This window comes from Balaenoptera musculus, chromosome 16 (genome assembly GCF_009873245.2).
Source record: "Balaenoptera musculus isolate JJ_BM4_2016_0621 chromosome 16, mBalMus1.pri.v3, whole genome shotgun sequence".
Lineage (NCBI taxonomy): Eukaryota > Metazoa > Chordata > Mammalia > Artiodactyla > Balaenopteridae > Balaenoptera > Balaenoptera musculus.
The window spans coordinates 40,992,369-41,012,207 of record NC_045800.1 but is presented as its reverse complement, the minus strand read 5'-3'; the positions used below and the strand labels follow the sequence as shown (position 1 = coordinate 41,012,207).

At 37.4% G+C, this 19,839-nt stretch overlaps 1 protein-coding gene across 3 annotated transcripts in view; it reads right to left on the bottom strand.

The window, feature by feature from the left end:
- PRKG1 (protein kinase cGMP-dependent 1) overlaps positions 1-19,839 on the bottom strand; it is a 1,248,399-nt gene that overhangs the window by 49,214 nt on the left and 1,179,346 nt on the right. The window lies entirely within an intron of this gene.

Genomic DNA, 19,839 nt, shown 5'->3' with positions numbered 1-19,839 from the left:
ATAGAATCATTCACAGGCATGTTGGGCCTTAAGCTGTGTAACATTTTAGCTATTTCATTATAATGAAACACAAATTCAGACTCTCCACTTGGGAAAAATGTAAAACAGTTTTCTAGGTGAGCTTTCAACACTCTCCAATTTACAGTGACAATTCTGGTTTTTAACACATCAATTCTTGAAAGACTCACAAGATGGTAAACAGTGTGTCTCGTTATTAGTTGATTATGGGAAATCAACTCCCTCGAGTTAATCGCTATAAACAAGACTGCTAGTCATTCTGAATGGTATCTATAGATTTCTCTCATTAACTACACAATCAAGAGATCAACATAGCACTTCAGGAGATGGTTTACTACAATGCAACATAAGCAACAAATGTGCATTTCTAGCATTCCAACTGGCTCCCAGCTTTTGGAAAATCAAAACTCCATCCCATTTAAAGGGACAGTGGCAGAGTTCACTCCAACAGGTGTTTAAAAAGGACACCTGCTGGGATCAGATTCCCCCCCCCCCCCCCCCCCCCCCCCCCCCCCCCCCCCGCCCCATGATAGTATGTAGGTGTTCAAGAATTTCCGGCAGTCAAATTCTTAATGAGATTGTTTTTGAATAATATCTTATGTGCTTGCTGGATTTAGAAATCTCAGATTGAAGAGGGTAAATAAACTCTTTCAGACTACTCTGACACCATTTTATATATTTAAAGTATGGTGTTATTACTTATAGCTCTTGAAGATGCACCTCCCCCCCAAATCCTTATATTTGGGTTCTGTAAAATTAGTCTGGAAATGTCTAAACAAGTCATCTTCAGCTATTTGTTGCACATCAGAACTTCCTGAGCATCTTTTAGAAACCACTTAATCTGCGTCCCACCACAGATCAAGTCGATCAGCAATCTCTGGAAGTAGTATCACATATCTATACACTTTTACAGCTCCTTGGGTGATTCTGATGCACAGTTAAGGGTTGAGAACCATGGTTCTAAGCCCTCTGAAAGCCTCAGGAGGTTCCAGAGCCATAGAAGAATTTTGGGTTGGATTAAAATGATCCAAGGAAATCAGTAGCTGTCCAATGAGTCTGGAGTGTGATGCGTTCATGGCAAAAGTATTGGGGACTCATAACTTGGCCTTGACTCCTGCCCCTGTTGTCCTAGACCCATAGGAATGAACGATAGCTCTGTAATGGCTAACACAGCTTTTAAAAAAAAAGCAACATTGATTAAAAAAAAAAGACAGATGCAGAACGCAAAACTTTACTAATTACTTTGCTATTATTTCTAGGTGAATTTTAAAAATACTTCCTAGTTGGGTGATTTTTATGGAGTGGTTGGTGAGATACCTTTTAAAGAGACCTTTGGGTAATTGTGCTCTTGATCGTCCATTTTGTTCTCATTTGCCTCAGGTTGTGATTCTTGGGGAAGCCAAAGAATGTAAGAACGCTACCAGAGCATTTTCTCTTTTCCAACCAAGGAAATGTTGTTGCTTAGAACTTCATGTCTGTTTTTTTCCTCATTGAGATTACTCTTTAGGGAGTCGCTTCATCACAGAGACTCTGTGCACTTTTCATTTTTGAATAAATAGCTTTGTTTTTTAACATGGAAATCACCACCCGAAGAGACCTTTGTAAAAAAAGCCAAACTATAGATGATTTAGCTTCTGGAGGTATCTCACCCCTCTAGCTCGTAACTTGGAGGGACGTTTTCATTCTTTCTTTTTACTCAGGAATTATGTGAAAATAATTTGAATCTATCCGTTATGTTCTACATTCTTTAGAGTTGATAATTTTGAGTGGGGAAGGAGACAAAATAAATTGGTTAAGTAAATGGCTCTTGTTCTATAAAACTTCTCTTGCCTGAAGGAGGTAACCGTGGAACACAAGTTCCTAGCTTACTTACTACTGCGGGGTACCAGGTCCAAGGAATTAGGCCCAGATTTATGCAACTCTAAAATCCATCTGTGCAAAAGTGTTTATGAGAGGGACAGTTCCCAAGTGCTAAGGGAAATATATATCAGTAAGGCATTCAATTCCTGATGTTTGGTTCCTTAAAATCTAGCAAGGAGTATGAAGTGTATTTTCTAATGTTCCTAACTTAGTTTGAGATACAGATTCTTTAAGAGAATACTATTATTTACAGTTGACCCTTGAACAATGCAAGGGTTGGGGCGCCGACCCTCCTACAGTCAAAAATTCATGTATAATTTATAGTGGGTCCTCCATATCCACAATTTTTCTGTATCCATAGTTCCATATCTGCCCATTTAACCAACTGGATCATGTAGTATTTACTACTGAAAAAAAATCTGCAGATGAGTGGATCTGCACAGTTCAAACCCATCTTGTTCAAGGGTCAACTGTACTCTTTTTTTTTTTTTTAGTATAGGGTGAAAGCTATGGATTCTCTTTCCAGAAAAGTACAGATACTGATATACTCTGTCTGTATAACTTCAAGGAGCTTATAAACCCTCAAAATAGATTAACAACATGCAAATAACTATATAACAAGAGAATAAGTGTGTTGGGTGAAGTAGAGACATAATATATCATTTCTCAAACATACCTGACCATAAGATTCACCTGGGGCTTTGGTGATTAGAATCCACAGTCACTAATTTGTACAGGGTACTCTTTAAATAGTGAAATATGGAACTTTCAAGAGCTGCTAGAAAGAAACAAAGTTGCCTACATTTTCACCTCCTCTTTTCATTTCTGCTTATACACCAAAGGAGGCTCTAAAAGCAATGAAAATGTAAAGCTGCAGGTGTAATGATGATGAGATCAAGACATACATGCAAAGTCTAGAAACAGAAAAATAATACTGGAATAATCTTAACCTCTCTTTATCTAAAACTACATATCTATCCAGTATTATATTCACTTCCTTTCAGAAATAGATAATAACCATCAGTTTTCATTTTTCCATCTCTTCCAATATCACCAGCTTCCACAAAACCAAAGAGTAAGACTCAGATGTCCTTTATTATTCACCATAATTGTTTCTTTTTTGTTGTTGACAGATATCCATGAATCAATTCTGTCATCATTTCAAGATAACACAATTGGGTTCTATTCCTTATGACTGATCACTATTATTAAGAAGCAAACGTCTCTCCTTAATACTGAAAACCAAATATGACCCAGTACAAAAATGTCTGAAACTTAAAATTTTATCTTCACCTTGATATTACAATAGCAGAAATGGCTCAGCATTATTTTACAAAGCAAACAATAGTATGTGCAGTTTTAAAGTAAGGTCCAAGAATCCAAAGGGACATTCCAGATGGGATACAAAAGCCAGTAATTAAAAGCCAATGAAACAAAAGGCTAATGTGCCCTATTTACTTTAGCAAAATCTATAATCCAAATCAGTTTCAGAAGTCTACTCTAAGGGTCTCCAAGGAAAATCAAACAAAGTCTTAGCATCTTTTAACCCACGTGCAGATCAGTCACCACTGCTTTGCCTGTGCTCATCTGCTCTTGGGTATATTTTTATTTCCTGGAATTTAGTTGAATTTAGTTTTATCAGTTCTTGGGGAAATCTATAAAATGTTTCAGTAAACACACAGGAACTCTCATCTATGACTAAGTTTTTTATTCTGTAAGATGAGATTCAATCAGACAATCAATGTCTACTCTGGACTTAAAAATAATGCGAGAGCGTATCCTAGCATACAAACAAAAGCTCATGACTCGAGGTCCTGGCTCTGTCAGTGACTTTGTATTTCCAAGTCCTGAATTCAATATGTAGGCCTTTGTAAAAGTATCAACATACATTTAAGTAAATAAGTATGAGTTGTATAGATAAAGTCAGAGTCCAAGCTTACTTAAATGTTCATATAAACTCCTAGAAATCCTTCCACTTTTTATGTGATCAAAGAACATTGATATCTATAAATAAATATTTACAGAAATAGTTAAAGGAGGTAAGAACTTTTCGACAGTCGGCCTTAAGCACAAAATATGTATACCTGGTCTGTGATGCATGCAAGCTCTAATGCTGGCCATCTACTGAATAAACACTTAACTTGGTACACAGGATTTTATGTAATAACAGTTCTTGATTTAATAAAACTTGGTGCATTAAGTAATTTGTAGGTCTTGAAGAGTAAATACTAATTCAGCCAGACAAGTAACTATATATAGAGAAAGCAGAATTGAAAACTGGACCAATAATACTTATTTGCATATTTAACACAGATGTGATTTGGGCTTAAACTACTGGGACTATCACCTCATTGTGCTACAGTAACTTTGTGTATGTGAAAATAGTTACTACATGTCCTATTCCCCTGATTCTAAAATGTTTGGAATTAAATAAGCTTAGTCACTAAAATAAAAATGGATAGTCTTTATTAAATCTATAATCAAGTCATCAGTCATCTCTTATTAATTTAATTGCTTTATTAAAAAGTCTCATTGTTAAACTAAACTTTAAAAGCAGAATCTTCTGACTTCATTGGAAAACTGTGAACCATTTTATTGTTCAAGGTTTGTATAGGGAGTTATTTCCTATTGAAATAATGTTTTTCAAATAACACTTTACAAAAGTCTCTATTACTATAAGGGTTTTTAAAAACAAAACAAAACAAACAAACAAAACCTTTAAACATAAGAAACCCTATTCCTAAAATTCTAAACAAAAAGGGACAATTTCTAATTTATTTGGCCATAAAGCATACAGGTATAGTCACTAGTCTTTTGACAGTAGTGGTAAAAACTTGAAGAAATAAAAAGCTTGAAAGTAACTTAATGAATATAAAGTATTTCATTATGTCAGTTTTCTCCAGAAAGTGTAATCTCTTCTTCAGGGAATTTGAGATAGCATTAGTTTGCTTTCCGTATTTCCAAAATTGTGGTTTTCAGAAACACAGTCTTTTTTTTTTTAAGTACTGTAACCATGAAATAGTTCTACTTATTTTTCAAATACATTCCCTTGAGAAGAAAAAGCCAACAGGAATACACAGGAAAATTGCATTGCTCATATCTGATGCATAATAAGAATGATAGTAATGCAAATACTTTGCATTTAGGAAGTACCTTTCTTTTCTTCCAAGGACTCTAAAATTTATTTCATTTAACTGATCCTCCCCGATTCTCTGTGAAGATGGGATAACAAATATTTTTACTTCTGTTTTGCAACTGGGTAGACCAGTTGCTGATAAGTGATTGATTTCAGTAATTAAACACTAGAATTAGAACTAGAAACCTTGGGCATGTTTCACATTGTAGCATATTTACACTTATTCCCAGAAATTCAATTTCCTTTAAACAAGATAGTAGAGAATCAGACAACTTTAAAGATGTTTTATCTCAAAGTATTAAGATACTAACATGGTTCAAAATCTGGATCAACAGCCTTGGGAGCTCATCTAATCCAACCTTCACATTTTTAAAAATGAACAAACTAAGTCCAGAGATGGTAAGTGACTTAGCCAAAGTCACAAAGACTAAGGCATGAGGGACTGGCATTTTGACTTGTGGTCTGTAATATTTTTTACTATCTGATTCTATCTTCACAGTTTTTACAATATTCTGATATTTGAAAAACAAAGGCAAACATTCAAGTTATAAAATGTTTGAATAATATGTTATTTTATTACACATTTATGTCAAGAATGTGACTCCTGTAGCTAAGCACTGATGCCTTCTTGTCTATGATGTGGCCTGTGGGTGTGTGTGCTCCAGTTAATTAAAAGGTTCAAAATTAAAATACATTGATGCTCAAAAGATAATTTTTTAAAAATCTAAACATCAGAGCAGCATTTGTAAAAGATGAGTGAGGATAAGCTCCCAATGTTAGCTTGAAATGTATTGACCAACATGCATTTTTTATTTATTGAGTTTTTAAATAGATTCCATATAGTAGTTTGAAATGAACTTTTCTTTTTCTGAAATAATGGCCTAAGTAAATATATATTGCCATGAAAAAAACTGGCAAAAAGGAATGAAAGATTTTTTCCCTTTTGTTGTTTGTTACTTAACAGAGTCACTGGCCCAAAATAGAAAGTTATTAAGTTATTCAGTGATTATTATTTTTGCTTCAGAGAATACAGATACTTGCACGTATGTATTCAACCAAAAAACACATGCAGTCCCCAACTTTATTTATGCCAGAATAGATATTTCCTTCATATAAATGGATAGCCATCAGGGGCTAGTGGTCTGAGAAAGTTTTCTCTCATCTCAGCGCAATTTAATTTCCTCCTTCTCCCTTTCCCATACCTCAGAATCTCATCCTGAGTCTCTTTGTTTGTTTGTACAATTAATTTTTAATATTATAAATGAAAGACAAATCCTACATTTCATTTCAATTATTTTTACATAGAAAATATTCCAAGAATATTGTAAATATATTACAAGAATATGCTGTAAATGTATCAGCATATATTGCTAAAAGGTAAGGATTCCCTTTTAAACATAGCCACAATATTATCACATCTAAGAAAACATTAGAAATAACTCATTAATATTATCAGATGTCAAGTCCATGTTCAAATTTTTCATGCTGAGCCTTTTGCTTATGATTGTGGACGAGGGTGGTCCAGACTGGCACGGCATAACTTCCAAAGGCCAGGAAGTTGAAGTTTAAGGGGAAAGAAGGTAGGTAAAAATAACTCTACCTTCCCTGTTCCAACAACTCTGCCTGTGGGAAGAATCCCTCATCCTCATTTTGTTGCCTCATGCCACTCCATGGTAAATAGCCATTACAGCAGAACTCTCATTCAATTTCCATGAGGACAATGTTTGCCATAGACTACATTTCTAAAGAAGGGATGGGTAAAGACAGCCCAAGTTTTCTCCTCAAATATAAAAATCTCTTTTCTACCCCCAAACTAAGAGCTCTTTGCCTTTTCTTATAGGTCATTTTTTATATGAGGGTTAAAATATTGAAAGAAATAAGAGAAATTTTAAGCTTAATTAAACCTCATAATTAGTCTTAGTTATGATCTTTATCAAGGGATCAGTCAGAAGATTGTACTAGGAACAGAAGGATTAGGAAAGACTTAAATGAATACTAGGGGGTCAGCTTTTACTTCTGGACTCAGGACCTTTGCTATGTACCCCGATTTTCATGGCTCCCCTTTATTTCTGAAGGCTTCTACACGAACTTCAGAGACAAGAGGCTTTGGGATGTGGTCATGGTCACAGTGAGCCAAAGGAAGAAAAGGGAGTAAAATGCAGTGTGTGGCAAGAAGAAAATGAGACTATAAACCACTCTCCCAGGCCTCTGGGAATATAGGAAAAGAAGTGATCAGGAGTTGGCCCAGGATCTGCCTGAGCAACAGATGCCCCTTTCTGTAAAATGAAGGGTTTGCACTAGACGGGCCTATGAAGCTCACTTGCAGCTTGATCATTCTGGGATTCCAAGTGTCCTAAGAAATACACACTTGAAAGAAAGCCCTGGTACCCACAGCTTTTCTTTTGCCTCTTTTGTGCTCCAATCCTGTCCTCTGATCCGTGATTCCTGAAGCACTTATTTCAGGAAATACTATAGAGGTTTTCATTTAAGGGAGTCTTGCTCTCAGCAACTGGTAAGCAGGAGACCCCTGACCCAGGAGCTGGGAAAGATATGACTTGATGTTCAAAATAGAACTGTTAAGGCATTTCACCATAGACTCTAATACACCAGAGGTGCTCTCTCACCCAGGATTCATATCAGAATTAACTAGGTTGAGTTAAAAACAGACCTTAATAAAACCTTAGGATTTTGGACTGGGCATCAGTATTTTAAAGTAAGGTTAATAGATATAAGTCTATACAGCTCTTAATACCAAGGCTAATGATCATATGTAAGTTTTGATGAGCTATTAGTATTAATTTGATATGTATGTGACAGACATCTATTATAAAATATACAAGTATCACAGAGAAATATATTCCAAATTCCAAACAATTATTCTCAAATGGTCTTTGAGAATACCATCCATTCTTAAAATGGGGGAAGCCTGTATGTCCTTTTCTTAGTAGAGAAAATATTAAGTGGAAAGGAAGAAAATTAAGCAAAAATTTTGCATGTCACTTATACATACTACCAAATGTAAAATAGATAGCTAGTGGGAAGCAGCCGCATAGCACAGGGAGATCAGCTCAGTGCTTTGTGACCACCTAGTGGGGTAGGATAGGGAGGGTGGGAGGGAGATGCAAGAGGGAGGAGATATGGAGATATATGTATATGTATAGCTGATTCACTCTGTCATACAGCGGAAACTAACACAACATTGTAAAGCAATTATACTCCAATAAAGATGTTAAAAAAATTTTTTTTTGCCATGTCAAGTTGTTCAGTAACAGTGATGGTGCGTTTATCAAATGAATGAAGTCTCAGCAAATACTACCTATTTGTTATCAAGTCATTGCCATCTGGATGCAAAATCCGGCATTGTTCTATGTTGACATTTGTATATATCTATTTGAATAGCGCTAAATTATTTTCTCCTTTTTTTATAATTAATAAATAATAGAAAGAGTGAAATGAAGGAAATTGGGGAGGGCATTCAGACCTATTATGGTTATTCTTTATACCACTTAACAGCCAGAGAATATTTTTTTCATACTTGACTTTCTTTTCCTCACAGATTTTCCAGGGATGGAGTTGACATCTTGTCTACACCCTATATTCAATTCTCTTTTTATGACCTCCTTTTCCTCATCCACGTTATTAAATTTTCTCTCAGGAGTTAGCGACTAACCAAATTCACATGGCCTTGGAGGATTAACCTGGTTTTGCAAGGTCTTTTGACAATATAACAGGCTATACTTGTGATGAGAGCATCACCTTGACTTGCTTCTCTCTACCAGGTTTAATGATCTGGATGTTGGATGTTCATTTTTCATGTTCAGAGAACAGACAGTATCTGATTGGATTCTCAGTCTGATTTGCCCTCTTGTAAGTTTGCCGACATAACGGAACAGCAGATAGAGGACAGAAAACCTTTCTTCTTCCCCTTCAGAACAGGAAATTGATGAACTGAACTTAGAAATTTGTACTGTGTCTCAGAACCTGTGAGCAGGTGTCCAGTGAAGTGAGCTAGAAGGAAATCAAGGGATTCAGAGGGTGGGACTGCAGAGAAGGGTGGTCTCTCCTTCCAAGTGGGAAGCTGAAGGAGTCCCAGAGTTTCATCATTTCTGTAGAACTTGTGGTATTTGGCCAGGTGTAAGAAAAATAGATGGAACATAAACCTCAGTGAATATATACAATATATAAAATATGAGGTAAACAATTACAAATTGAGGAAATGTATTTTTAGCAGTGATTATTTTTACTGAACTACAAAGGAAATTTCGGTAATAATGAAATTATACTATAGTGCTATTTGCATAAAGATATCACTTAAGAAAAGTAATAGAAAATCGGGACTTCCCTGGTGGTCGGTGGTAAAGAATCCACCTTACAATGCAGGGGACGCAGGTTTGATCCCTAGTCAGGGAACTAAGATCCCACCTGACTTGGGGCAACTAAGCCTGCGCGCCACAACTAGAGAGCTTGCGCACCTCAACTAGAGAGCCCACATGCTGCAAACTACAGAGCCCACGCACCCTGGAGCCTGCACGTCACAACTAGAGAAGAGAAAACCCGCAGGCGACAACTAGAGAGAAGCCAGCGTGCTGCAACGAAAGATCCCGCATGCCTCAATGAAGATCCCGGTGCTGCAACTAAGACCCGACGCAGCCAAAAATAAATAAAATAAATAAATAAATCGTTTTTTGAAAAGTAGTATAAAATAGGTGATGGATAGATAGATAGATGGTCTGTGGAGTTTTGTCTTTTAAAAAGCTGATACATTGACATTCTGGTGTCAACACATCCACTGCTATGTTGATAATTGTTTCAGAAACAAGATTCCTACAGGCTTTTCTTGCTAAATTCTGGAGAATCAAGTCACCAACATGGGCCACAAGATGACCTTGACGCAAGTGAGTTATTCGGCTTGCACAAAGTTAACTTTTTAAATTTCTAAATTGTGTTCCAGCCTATGTATGAAGCTGAAATAAGGCTCAAATCTATGTTCAATGTAAGAGACAAGATTTGAAATAGTTTCAATAAACATGATTATTAATTTCTAGAGTGTTACTTGCTAATTGGAAAACAGATGTAAAAAAAAAAAAGCAATAAGAATTACTGTAGTTTTCGGTTTCAGGCTGCTAACATTACAGTTGCAGGTCTTGTCATGTTTGTCTAGAAAATATTTATATGTAGGGAGTAGAATTATGTTACTATCTGTCTATTCTTAAACATGACAGTTTAGACTATTGCTAGACAACTTGTTCAAAGAGAAGACCTTTCTTCGGTGACATAACAAATGAGATTTGATATCCAACATATCAGTGGATCAAGAATCTACTGACAGGCAAAAGGCTCTTCAACCATTAGTTTAAGTTTTAGGGAAAGTTAGCTAAGCTGGATACTTTCTAAATCCTGGATCTTTGAAACATACTGAAAAGTATGACTACTTGTTTAACAGTAAGACCCCAATTATCTAGCACCATCAAGAAATGATTATCAAAGCTTCTCCCTCCTAATTACCAAGTAGATTTCTCTCACCTTTTTAAAAAAATAATTTGGGGATCAATATTTCTAGATTGGATTACTTTCTTTCAAACCATTTAAAGTGTAATTTATTGAATATAGTAGAACATTCAGAAGATAACCCCAGACCATCATTTTAAATAAAGAGTTAGTGTGCTGTTACCTTTATTTAAGATAACTTTAATAAAATTCTATAGTATAATATTTGTTATTAGTTGCTAAGTTTTTAAGTATTATCTCTTGATAGAGTCAGGAAGCCTGTCTTACCTCCCATTTCTGACCCAGACATACTTATTTTCTGCAAGCTATAAAGCCAGATAGCCAAATTTGTTATGACTGCAACTATAATATATTTATGCAATCAGTGAGTACCTAAGGAGGCAATAAAATAAAATGATTAAAATATATTTGGAGCCAGTCTACTTTGGACAAATCCCAGCTCCATTATTCAATGGCTATGAGAGTTTGAATAGCTACAGGATCCCCCTGTGCCTCAGTTGTCTTTAACAGTTTAATGGGCGTGCTAACCAAACGAACTCCACTGAGTTATGGTAAATAGTAAATGAGATAATGCATCTGAAACAGAACTATAAGCAATCAATAATGATAATACTAATAAAAAGATAGTCATTACCTTTCATGGAATTTTTACTGTGTGCCAGGTACTTTTTCTTATTATCACTAATTGCCTGAGTTTTCTGTCCATGGACTTTTGGCTGCTCTAAGTTGTCTTTTTTCCCCCACTGGGCTAGAATTTAGGTAGTAGATTAGCAAGCAAACTAGAGATAAATGGTATGTTACTATATAGAGATAAAAATTAATTTAGGAACATGCAAATATGCCATAGAGTTGATATTTTATTTCTTTTCCTTATGTTCAATTTATTTCTTCAAAATGATTTCATTGGTGGCTTATGATGCTCCCAGTAGACCTAGTTAACCCTTTCTACTGCTGCTGTATACTGCAATTTATGCTATATTTTCACCATTTAATTTCTGAACCATCTTTGATATAATCAGGTGCTATCAAATGATTAGATTAAACTAAAAACGATGGAATTATATGATGAATGAAACATGGACTTCTACAGTCTATTCCAGACCCCCTATTAAAAGAAGGGTAGGGCTTCCCTGGTGGCGCAGTGGCTGAGAATCCGCCTGCCAATGCAGGGGACACGGGTTCGAGCCCTGGTCTGGGAAGATCCCACGTGCCGCGGAGCAACTGGGCCTGCGAGCCACAACTACTGAGCCTGCGCGTCTGGAGCCTGTGCTCCGCAACGAGAGGCCGCGATAGTGAGAGGCCCGCGCACCGCGATGAAGAGTGGACCCCGCTCACCGCAACTAGAGAAAGCCCTCACACAGAAACGAAGACCCAACGCAGCCAAAAATAAATAAATAAATAAATAAATAATTTAAAAAAAAAAAAAAAAAAAAAAGAAGGGTACATGAGGGTCTCCTTTTGAAATTTAAATTTAATATACCTTTCACAATTCTACTGGGTGTTACTCTTGGGGAATATGGAATTTATGAGCTGTCACATGGACAAAGCACAAAGTTCTCATGTTGCTTCAGCACAAGATCCTTACCTTCAACTATTCCCTGAACTTGTGAGAGACAGACGATACATCACCACGCTCCTAGTCCCAGTCAGGCAATAGATACAGAGTCAGACAATGACCATCGTAATCCAGAGCCTGGAAATGCCTGAAACAGAGTCTCGAGAGGCATTCACAGAAAGTCTGAGGGTCTGCGGGTGTCCTTTCTGAGGATGAATCATTGCCAAAGTCAAAATTGCCAAGAAGCTGCTCAGTGGCCTCACCCTGCAAACAGACCCCTCTCCCATTTTCCTGGGGCTTTATTCAGTATGTGTCACTTCTTTAAAGCCACTTTGAGGGCAGTTCATTGGGAAACAGGAGTAAGAGTTGGCCAAGTTCTAGAGGCACAAAGGATCTCATTGGTTTTATTAACATGCAGGTGAAACTGCAGATGCCCCATTCCGGACCAGAGATTTGTAGTTGTGCCTTTCAGGAGCGGATGGCTAAATTTCAGATCTTTTACTTTCTTGCCTTTGGCAAATAATTATAAATAGTCCTTTGATAAAGGTCTTACAGGATTTATAATGTCTTTACCCCACTAAATAATGTTTATTAGGGGAATATTACCAGAGGTGAGTTTTGAAGATAAAATAAATTGGAGAGAAAATTCCTTCTTTATCATTTTACTGACAAATGACAACAGAAGAGAAAAGGACACAAAAGATCTGTTTTCTTTTTTTAGGCTCCATCAAAGCATATTTGCAACACTTCATCATGTCACATGAATTTATTGGCTATGCTATTAATATACAATACAATTAACATCACATGGGGATGTTTAATGGCAGTGGAAAAATACTCATTAAAAAGGCAAATGTTTTTGAGATGAAATTGACATGATAAGGCTTTGGAATCCACTTATTGCTGTTGTTTCACTACTATTCATTCTAGCAAGTATCATCAAATGTCCATGTCCACCCAGGGATGCTGACCTGAAGAGCCTAGTCCGTATCAGACAGGTTCTGACTAAGGTCCCTAGTCCTCTAGACATGGACACACAAGAGCAAGCTAAGACATGGTCAAGCAGAGCATTTTCACTGTGCATATAATCCTGTTGTTATCATTCCGTGTCTGTGTGCGCCACTAAAATTGAGCACCTCCTTATGTGCCTGGCACTCTGCCATGCCCTTTCTTAGAAGCTCACTTAGTAAAGAGGAGCAGACACTTGGCTCAGGTACACAGCCCAGTGGGAGACATGCAGAAGAGCATTAAGAACCACCATAGAGGGCTTCCCTGGTGGCGCGGTGGTTAGGCGTCCGCCCACCAATGTGAGGGACACGGGTTCAAGCCCTGGTCCGGGAAGATCCCACGTGCCGCGGAGCAACTAAGCCCTTGCGCCACAACTACTGAGCCTGCGCTCTAGAGCCCGCGTGCCACAACTACCGAAGCCCGCGTGCCTAGAGCCCATGCTCCGCAACAAGAGAAGCCACCGCAATGAGAAGCCCGCGCACCGCAACGAAGAGTAGCCCCCGCTCGACGCAACTAGAGAAAGCCCGCGCACAGCAATGAAGACCCAACGCGGCCAAAAATAAATAAATTAAATAAATTTTAAAAAAAAAGAACCACCATAGAAAAACCTGAAACATAGGCCTCTCATTCTCAGGCTTGATATGATCACTTTTAAAATAATGTTTGCCTGGTTGGGACAAATGGAAAAAAGTAGGGGCTTCTAAGTCAAAAGATAACCCCTAAAAGTTTAACAGCAAGAGCCTCTTCCACTTTAAGTTCAGGTCTCCTCCTTCCAGACCAGATTCCTTCTGAGATCAGTAGTGCCGTGGCTTAAATTCCTGGTTTAGAGGCTACCTCTTCATTTCACATCTTTTACTTTCTATTGAAAATCCAAATCAGAATCAAAACAAAGATTATTTTGGGGATTTATGCCAAGTTAATGAAAATGAGGCAGTAATGATTATGGCAGGGATGCAGTTGAGAACTACAACTACACAAACAATTTTGCATTTCAAAAGAAAGGTTTTCTTTTTATTTGGGAAAATGTTACCAGGATTATGACTTCAGCTTAACCTACCCACACCTGAACTTCAAATTTACCTGCCTTTAAAGAATTCCAAATATTGAGAAAGTGTGTACCACCTGCTTTAGATTTTCTAACAGAAAGTGAACATTTGAGTTTTGCAGCTAAAACAGGCATTTTAAAGCTATGGCATCCCTAACTTCCTCTGGAAGGGGAAGGAGATCTGAAATTAGAAACATAGAGTTAAGAAGTAACATGGAAATTATCAGTTTTTCATTACTTACAAAGCAACTTTTCACTCATTACCCACAGAAAAACAATAATATAACTGGACACATGCGCAGTGAAACTTCACCAAGAAGTGAAAAGGGGAAACTTTTGTGTTACATTGTCAACCTGAAATGATATCTACAGATGTTGCTCTTATTTAGGTCTTTAGATATTACTATATGTAATGGGCTCTTTCTTGTGAGAAAACTACCTTCCATTTGTGCAATCTATATATCATTTCTGAATTGAATACATTTTATCCTCTGCAGTAAAATAGCACATTATGAATGCATTACTTCAAGGGGAAAAAAAGAGAATCAGGTGTGACTGTTACCACTAAGTGTTAGATAAGCAATATTTCCTTATTAGTATTACTTGTGAGATGGGACTGCAAATCTTATAAATGATATGAGAGGAGTTTGGAAATAACTCCTGTCTTCATGGTACCTTCATGTTGCCTACTATCCTCCTTTGGCTATAATTCACAAATAATAATAATAATAATGAATAATAATAATTCTTCAATCCTGTCAAATTGCTTCAAGGACCAGATGTTAAAATTCTCTAACTATACCTTTATTCCACTAATAACATGTGTCTTTGACAAAATATGAGCTCTCTTGCAATTTAGAATTGTATAATCTTTTTTTTTTTTTCACCATAACATTGGATAGAATCTACGGATATTGAACAACTTCTGCACACTTTCAAAGGAATTCAAAATATACCTTAAGTTCAGTCAGCAATTATGACTGCCATGTTGACCCAATTCATAAAAGTTTTCAATCTTTTTTCCCCGATGGATTGTGACCTTTACTTAAATGATGGGTACAAGACATCTAACAGTCCTGAAAGAAGGCAAACAACTTCCTTTTTTCCTTCCTACCCTGGAGTTTCTGTGAAATGAAAATGACATTCACCAGAACATTCTATGATCAGGGACTCAGCCATCTCTGTAAATGACTCAAACGCCTGAGAGATGCCTGGGGCAGGCTTGACCCATTTCATATCTTATGACACATTTTTCAGTCATTATTTTTCAGCATGGAAATAATATTTCAATTGACCTAAAACCACAGAGTACATTTTCAGTGTTGGTAAGACATGACCTTTGCCTTGCATGTTTTATAATGGAAACCAAGTGGCTGAGAGTGATAGCAATTATCCCCAGGCTAATGACAGAATAATCCTGCTGTGAGAGACAAACTGATTCCAGGAAAATTCGGTAATCTTTTTAGCATTTACCAATCTAACGAACTCTCTTGAGACTGGTAAATTATGCAAGACAGTTACGCTAAAAGGCATTTGATAGACTACGGTAAATAACTGGAACTAAATAAGCCAAGGTGAAATAAAATACCCCTGGAATTATTTTAGGCCATTTAAGCAACCTGAGCATTACAATCAAAATGGAATTCTAATTTCCTATATTTTCAACAAAATCAGGCAGTTCTATGATATCTTGAACTCTTTTTAGCAAATTACCAATGAATCAAGCATATGTCAGCCACTGTTATAGATGCTGAGAATACAGCAGTGGACACAATATACCAACCACCCCCCTGCCACGTGCCTTACATACTGGTGGAGGAGAAAGACAAACAAGTGAAATATAGTATGTTAACCTGTGGTAAATGCTATGGAACAAAATCAGGCAAGGAAGGGGGAATAGGGATGCCAGAACGGCAGTGGGGGGCTGCAATTTTAACTGTGGTAATTAGGGAAAGTCTCACTGAGAAGGAGACATCTTAGTGAAGGGCTGGCCCACATGGAATCTAGGGTTGGAGTATTCTGGGCAGAGGAGACAAACCGTAGTCGCTCTGGGGCAAGAGTGTGCTATGTGTCACAATTAGATGAGATTGGAGGCAAGGTGGCTGGTGGGCAAATTGCCTATGGCCTTGCAGAGCACGGTAAGGATCTGACTTTTCCTCTGAGTGAAAGGGAAGCTACTGTAGGGTTTTGAGCAGTCTATTTTTATAGCTTCTAGGTTGAGAACATACAATAGGAGGGCACTCGCAGAAATATGGAGACATCAGAAGCCAGTGCAATTATCAAGACCAGAAAAGACATGGCTTGGACTGAGGTGGTAACGCAGAGCCGTTGGATTGGGGACATATTCTGAAGGTCGAGTCAATAGGATTTGCTGTTAGATAAATGTGAGGTGTGAGTAAAAGAAAGGAGAAAAGGATGATTCTGAAGTTTTGAGCCTCAAAAATAGGAAAGATGGAATTCTATTTATTGAAATATGGAAAAATGTAAGAAAAGCAGATTAGGAGTAAGAGTAGGAGTTCAGTTTTGATACTTTAAGTTTGCAATGTATGTGATTTATGAAAGTGGATTTTTCAAGTAGGCTGCTGGATGTCTGAAGTTCAAAAAGACATCTGGATTGGAAATGTAAATCTGGGAGTTGACAGATTTGGAAGCTATAAGACTACCCAAGATCACCAAGGATGAAAGTACAGATAAGAGAGAAGAAGAGATCCAAGGACTGAGCCCTGGATCACACCAGCACTGAAAGGTCAGAGAGATCAGGAGCAACCAACAAAGAAGCAGAGATGGAATAGCCAGTGAAGAAGAAAACACCAGGAGAATATAGGGTTCTGGAATCCAAGTAAAGAGAATGTTGCAAGAAAGAAGAAGTAGCCAGTTGTATCAAAAGCTATGTATAGGTCAAACTGGATAAGAAATGAGAATCAATCATTTGAATTTAGCGCGTTGGAGTTCACTAGTGCCCTTGGAATAAACTAAGCATTAATACAAGGCAGTATGTTTTTCTATCAACAACAACATCAACAAACACAAACAGCCATTTTATTTGGTGAATGCGTAATATGTGATCGTCATTATTCTAAACGCTTTACACTTATTGCTATTTAATTCTCACAAGGAACAGCCACTCCCTGAGGAAACGAAAGCACAGACAGTATACTAACTTTCCAAAATCACATCGCTTGCAAGGAATAGAAATGGGTTTTCTATACAAGCAGTCTGAGTCTAGAATGTGTGCTGCAAATCACCATCTGATTCTTAACATCACCATCCATTTACCTACCTAGATAGTCCCATAATATCACATGTTGAATGTTTTCAATGGTGAAGAAGTGTATGAATCAATCATTGGCCCATAATAAGTATTTATAAGAAAATGAAAGATTGTGAAATACAAAGACCATGAACCTAGCTAGCAGCAATTCATGTTATAGTAGTGGGGGTTGGAGTTTAAGAATGGGTTCCAGATTGAGTTTTGGTTCACTTGCATTATTGAGAGACTAAAATCCATCTGTCTTTGTACCCCTCTTCTTCCCAGGAGACACCTGGGTAGCCCCAAACAACAGGAGAGGGGCAGAAGCAAGCTAATTTTTCACAGAGGAATAATGTGCTGCTCCCATGGGTGAACTATACTGACTTCTTAAAAGGGGTTACCCCCGCCGGTGCACAGGCTGTGAGCCATCAAAGGGATGATTCTAAGGGAACATCAAGGACTGTTTACTGAAAGGCAAGGCCTCCTTATCCATTCACACAATCCCTCAACCCTGGGAGCAGAGAAGCAGCTGGTGATTGCATACTCTCACCTCCACCCTCAGCAGACTCCAAAGTCCAGCATCAATAAAGTGACATTTATCTAACTATCCAAACCATTCTCATGAACACTTAACCAACTCTGCTTCTAGAATTCCGAATTTTGAAAGTACTTAACCCAATAGCACAAAAGTCTACCTTAACTTTTATTAAAGTTTTAGTATTTGCTAGCTTTTTGCTTTCTACTGAGGAAAAAAAAGACTCTTTTAAGGAAGAAACGATGTCTTATTTTGCATTTATTACAACATTTAGAAATCTTAAGCCTATAGTAGACATTCAATAAAATATACGTTTATTTTTAAAAAGTCTCAGTTTAGACCAACTTATTTTCTTGTCTTTTTGCGTGTGTGAATCAAGTGAAAAATATCTACTACAGCTCCTTATTTATTGATTTAATTTCTTCACTGACTTAGTGAATACCTATGTGAACACTCACATTATTTAAAAATCAGTACAGCTTAATATCTAGAACTTACATTCAGATTTTCTTTTAAAAATGATGTTGAATAAAATTTCTATTTTTAAGTTCTATATGTATAGAATTAAGTACAATGAAATATGCTACTTGCAAATAATCTTAATTTTAATATTAAGTAGTAGCAAAACAAAATACGATGCATCAATTTATTTCTTGAAACAAATTTATTGTAGCATATTCATTCAGCATGCGTCTTACATTAGATTTTAATAAAGCTTATACATTAGGGATTTAGTGCTACAGAACAAATTATCCAAAAGCTTATTGGCTTGAAGTGACAATAAACATTTATTATCTTATCATTTCTATGAGTCAGGAATTTGGGATTAGCTTAGCTGGGCAGTCGGTCTTGGGGTCTCTCATGAAGATGTCATCTGAGGCTATCGTCATTTGAAGCCTGACTAGAACTGAGGGTTCGGTTCCAGGGCAGCTCCCTCACATGGTTGGCAAGCTGGTGTTCACTGTTGGCAGGGCGTCCCAGTTCCTCTCCATGGGAGCTTCTCCACAAGTTGCCTGAGTGTCCTCATGACATGGTGACTGGCTTCCCCCCAAAGCAGGTAATCTCAGAGAGTAAGGCAGAGGCCACAATGTTTTATAACCCAGCTTCAAAAATCATACACTGATTACTCCCATGGTATTCTGTTGGTCACACGGGCAGCAGTAATTCAATGTGAGAGGTGATGACAAGGGCATGAAAACCAGGAGATGCAGCTCATTGGAGGCCATCTTAGAAGCTGGCGACTACAGTCCAACCTCTGGTCCCCAATGGTTCACATTGCTTCCACGTGCAAAATGCACTCACCCCTTTCCAAAGTTCCCAGAAGTCTCACCCCATTTATAGCATCAGCTCAGAGTCCAGAATATCATCATCTAAATCAGATCCAGGTGTAGATGAAGTGCCTCAAACATGATTCCTTGAGTACAGCTCTTTTGAGTATAGTTCTCAATCTGAAGCCATGTCAATTAAAGAGAAAACTTATGTGACCCACCCCCCAGCCCCCCAACACACACATTCATTGGTCCGTAATAGGACAGAGTTGGCAGTTCTTTGATTAGGATTAAAGGCCTGGAGTTAATTCTTTTTTTGCCTCTGCCCTCCAGATTGTCACTTCTTCCCGAGTCACACTTAGTTGTCCATTTTTGAAATTGAAAAGCTGCCCATTTTTGAAGTTGAAAAGTTTTCTCAGCCTACTTCCTGCTTGAAGAAATTTGACGTTCCAAAGGCCTTTTTTCATTTTGTGTGGCCGTGGTTGCTTTTGATCCAAGCTGGTGATGTTTGGTCAATATGATTCTCTTAACAACTTTGTGGGTCGCTGATGAATTCTACTGGAGTTCATTCCATAGACAAAAGCCACACCCACAGATCTCTGTGACTTGACGTAAGGTCTGTTTAACCTTAGGCTTCTGCTGAGATGGCTGAGGGA